Here is a 4,946-nt window from a genome sequence, read left to right as displayed (position 1 = left end):
CAACTGATTTCTAATTCACCCAAAACTAAATTCCTGATGAAGTGGCTGAGTAACAGTGTTGTTGTGGCTGAGTGGTTAAGGCGATGGACTAGAAATCCATTGGGTTGTACCTGTGTAGGTTCAAGTCCTACCAATAACGTTGGTGTGTGTTTAGGATGCTTAGGTCCTTTTGAGTCTGCAGAACTGTCACATGACAATAGTGTTGTGCGTTGAGGTGGAAAATGCCGCATGAAGTGATGTTGTGCCCACCAGGAATCGCTCTGTGGAACCGTCACGTAACAGAGTGTGTGTGACTTCATTGGTATTCAGCTGACTGGAGTTCAACCAGACTGTATGCTGTGACAGTCCAACAATTCAAGGCAGGGTCTGATCTTTTCATGAAGTCTCTTCAAAGTATTGGGTGAAACCCTTTGAATGCAGAAATCAAAAAATTCCAGTCCCCTGGCAAACGTACGGGCTGACAGCACTGTGAAATTACCAACCGAACACCTGTGGTCTCTAACCACCAGCCTTTCCCACAACAGCCAAACGTGCTGACCAATTACGTCACAGAGACATGAGAATGAGGATCTCTACAAAAAGAGAGACACTTTGAGAGCAGGAAGACATGTTCTGAAAACCATGGAAATGGAGTGAATGCTCAATTGAAGTTAAACAACACACTCTGCTGCTTCATCGACACACATCTTGGGAATAGCAACTCCGTACTTGTGATCCAAAGTCGTTAATCAGACAGGTTTCATTGAACACAATAAGAAGCCCTACAAGAGCTGGGCATCAAAAAATTAGTAAATACTCATGTTGTTCTTCTACATGGAAATCTTTAGTAAAAGGCGAAAGATTTATACGATCTGAAGAGAAACATGAGCGAACTACTGACACTGAACCAGAGAAAGAGTTGTATTCTTCCACATCAACCTTTAACTCATGGTGTTGTTCAGCCTTTGAACAAACCAGCACTTCAAGACAATCCTCTGCACCATCGTTCCAATAACATCTGTGAACTAGTGATCGTCTTCTGTTGTCATTGACCTGTTTTGCACACATATAAGTGATCAGAACACAAAAGAGAATTGTCTCATGTTCTGGAGTCGTCCATCCTACATCATGCTGGTCTCGGTCGCAAACATCATCCACAACTTTCCTGATGTTCGGGAAGAGGGGAAAATGGACACATATCGCTCCGTGGAAACATACCACAAACAGTTTACAGAACTTTGTGGTGATCATTTAATACAACAGTTAAATGCATTGTGTTAAATCTATTTATCCTGTGAGTTGATGTGCTGTTGTATGGTTGATATATACTTTGTTAAATTATCACCTACATATATATGTTTACATATCCATGTATGGTTTATATTTTGCAGAAATTCTGTAACAGAAGACTCATCACCAACTGCTTCAGTGTTGGTGAGACCGTCCACTTCCAGGAGCTGACCAGAGGACCACTGGCACAGACCACATGTTTTTGTCGCAGATGAAGCCTCTCCTTTGTGAACAAACAGTTATCAGTGCACCACAACTGCTCATTCAAGAGTCACCTACCTGTTTAACAGAGCAAAGGTCCTTGCATATTATAATTCATCTCTGCAATAAAACAAAGCTGTGTTCAACTCAGTTTGTTGACATTTGATTGATTTTGATTTTTTTCTGTGAAGCCATTTTACACAAAAAGAAATGTTCAATATCAAACTCCTTATTTGCAAAATATAAAATAAAAGAACTCATTCATTTATACTCATCCAATACACACAGTAAAAACGTCAAACTTGAAGTGAACTACTACACAAAAAAGCGATCCAGAAAGCTCTATATGTTTTCTTTCATATTTAGCCTGAATTCAGATCAGTTTTAAGGTTGGGATGTGCAATATCCTGTCAATAAAACAGTTAGTCAGTGGAGCATGAGGCATGTGATCTCAGGGGCTGGTGTCAGGCAAATACAGAAGAGGAGAGGCATTTCCTCTATGAGAAGCTTCACTGAGGCATGAGCATTGAATAACAGATGAAATGGGGGAAGTTGCACATGTACAGGATAAAATAACAGAAATACCTTAAAGCTTTATGTAACAGTGGCCAGTATGGGGATCGAACCCATGACCATGGCGTTATTAGCACCACGTTCTAACCATCTGAGCTAACTGGCCAGTTGCAGGACTTATTATTCATACATTTCAGGTGATATTATCATATAGCAAGCTGGAGTTGGACTTGTCACAACAGTGTCTGTTTCTCCAGCAAGGATTCAAGGCCTTTCTTTCTCAATTCCATCTTCCTGATTGAAACGGATCCAAATTACAGGCAGATTAAGGAAGCAGATTAAAGGTGTATTCTTTTTGAAGGAGCCACCAAACCGCGCCTTTGAAACAGGCATGAGTCATCTGAAGTTGGAGCTGAGATTATTATTCATACAAGAAATGTATCAAAATAGTAAAAGTAGTTTACCTGCAAAGTTTCAATGTTCAGCACCGATCGAAGCCTTTGAATCACATTGACCTTTGAAACATCACGTACCACAACATGAACATTGTGTTCATCACTGAGAGTCTATTCCTGAAATAGATGGTGACTCAGCTATGTTTGTAATATATGTTATTTGGTCTTTGTCTCTCGCTCAACACATGCACAAATCAAGCTCATGCGCTAAATATATGGAGCATAAACAAATGGATCAATGAGAGACATTGGTGTTTACAGACGACACAGTTGATCTTTCATTGGACTCAACAATGAACTACAGGTGGTCAGAGGCATGAGAGCGTGGCCATGTGTTTCCAGTGTTTTGAGCAGCTCTGTGGTCACCTGCTTCATGCTTCAGACTGCTGAGCTGCCTCTTGTGATTCTCTGCAATGGGCCACCAGGAGAGTCAGATGTCAGATGTGGCAGTGAAATGAGGGGTCAAAGGGGATTATAGTAACAGCTGAAAGATTAATCTCAAACAAGGCCGATACAGAAGTTCCAAAACCGAGCGGCTCATCTGTGACCTTGAGATGATAATCATGGGCTCGTCCAGGACTGGAACCTAGGACCTCTCGCAGCCCAAGCCATTATCACACTGCTCGACCAAGGAGCCCTATTTATGTTCTCTATACAGCAGGAGAAGAACCATGATCACAAAGGTGATGAACAAGTTGTACAAGGAGACATTTCAAGGATCAGAAAACCTATATGTGTGTTTTAGAGAAACTGGATGAATACAAAGACATCTTCCCTCTTTGTTTGTTGTTCACCCAGAGAGCGATCAGATCCTTTATTGCATTTTGAGTACACGTAGTTTCAGCATCTAGCGCTGAGTCGCTTGAGAGACACAGCCAAGGTCACGCCTCACAACCAACTGATGACAGTCTTCATGATATAGATTTATGTTTAATGTGCCGACGACATGCGTAGTTTCCACAGCCAATATATAGTGTGCCCTGTGTATATTAAGCAATAAGATATGAAGATATGATGTCAACAAAAACCACTGTGTGCCTCACTGACATTTCCCAACTTTTCACACTTCTTCTTTTAGAAGACAAAAAAATGCTGACACCTCATCGGTTAACTTCGATGTGCTTCCAGGGTTGGAACACAAATCTGCACCCACTGAGCCACTTGTGCATCAGTTTGAACCCTCTGACACAGATTGATATGTGTGTCGTGGAGATCGGCATCATCTCTGGAACAGTGAGTGCAATCTTATATTTTAATTGCAAGCTGATCACATCCTTGGGTGGACTGGAACCACCAACCCTGGTTGGGTTGGTGAGTCACGCTGCAACCAAGCCTCGTTGGCGCAGTAGGCAGCGCGTCAGTCTAGTAATCTGAAGGTGGTGAGTCTAACAAGGCGCACTGTCTTTTTGAAAAGTGATATGGATTTCCATCCCATTCATTTACGTTCAACTGTTTTGTGGGACAAGCTTTGCAACATGACTCCTCGCACGACCTTTATTTATGGTATGTTTCTACAGAGCGATATGTGTCCATTTTCCCCTCTTCCTGTACATCACGACAGTTTTGGATGATGTTTGCAACCGAGACCAGCACAATGTGGCATGGATGACTGCAGAACACGGGAAAATTCTCTTTTGTGTTCTGATCACTCATATGTGTGCAAAACAGTTCACTGACGACAGAAGACGGTCACCAGTTCACAGATGTTAATGAAACGATGGTTCAGAGGATTGTCTTGAACTGCTTGGTTGTTGAAATGCTGAACAACACGATGAGTTAAAGGTTGATGTGGAAGAATACACCTCCTTCTCTGGTTCAGTGTCAGTAGTTCACTCATGTTTCTCTTCAGATCGTATATATATCTTTCGCCTTTTACTAAAGATTTCCGTGGAGAGCAACAACATGAGCTTATACTAATTTTTCACACTCTGCTCTTGGAGGGCTTCTTATTGTGTTCAATGTAACTCGTCACGTCAATAACTTTGGATCACAAGTGCAGAGTTGTTATTCCCAAGATGTGTATCGATGAAGCAGCAGAGTGTGTTGTCTAACTTCAATTGAGCCATCACTCCATTTCCATGGTTTTCAGAACATGTTTTCCTGCTCTCAAAGTGTCTCTCTTTTTGTAGAGATCCTCATTCTCATGTCTCTGTGACGTAATTGGTCAGCACGTTTGGCTGTTTCATCCCATTGAGACCTACGTGTTGGTCGTCCGCGTCCAGCCTTAATGGGACATTTGTGGTGTTGACAGTTGAGGCACAAATATTCTGCCATCCATGGTTAGATGGCAAAAACAATTGGCAAAGCCTGAGAATTGAACCCAGGTCAACTGTTTGGAAGGAAGCTACAGTTTACACAAGAACACCATTGCACAGATTCCTGTCAATGAACATTCACTGTCACAAAGAGAAATCGAAAATAGCGGATGAACAAACATGCGGTGAGATGAGGTTTTTGGCCGACTCAGTTCGGCCCCTCAGCTTCTCTATTTTTTTAAGTCCATGTCAG

At 41.9% G+C, this 4,946-nt stretch overlaps 3 non-coding genes across 3 annotated transcripts; 1 reads left to right on the top strand and 2 right to left on the bottom strand.

Moving 5' to 3' along the window:
• Positions 1 to 757: 757 nt before the first annotated feature.
• Positions 758 to 870, bottom strand: LOC128764396 (U5 spliceosomal RNA). The gene has a single exon (XR_008415762.1). It is a non-coding gene; the product is annotated as a U5 spliceosomal RNA (small nuclear RNA).
• A 1,205-nt stretch (positions 871 to 2,075) lies between these two features.
• Positions 2,076 to 2,149, bottom strand: trnai-aau (transfer RNA isoleucine (anticodon AAU)). Its single transcript has one exon. It is a non-coding gene; the product is annotated as a tRNA-Ile (tRNA).
• Positions 2,150 to 4,268: 2,119 nt separating this feature from the next.
• LOC128764397 (U5 spliceosomal RNA) lies at positions 4,269 to 4,381 on the top strand. The gene has a single exon (XR_008415763.1). It is a non-coding gene; the product is annotated as a U5 spliceosomal RNA (small nuclear RNA).
• Positions 4,382 to 4,946: the final 565 nt, after the last annotated feature.

The sequence above is a fragment of the Synchiropus splendidus genome, chromosome 8, assembly GCF_027744825.2.
Source record: "Synchiropus splendidus isolate RoL2022-P1 chromosome 8, RoL_Sspl_1.0, whole genome shotgun sequence".
In the NCBI taxonomy this organism is placed as follows: Eukaryota; Metazoa; Chordata; class Actinopteri; order Syngnathiformes; family Callionymidae; genus Synchiropus; species Synchiropus splendidus.
The sequence above is the reverse complement of the archived record's forward strand: the minus strand, read 5'-3'. Positions and strand labels throughout refer to the sequence as shown.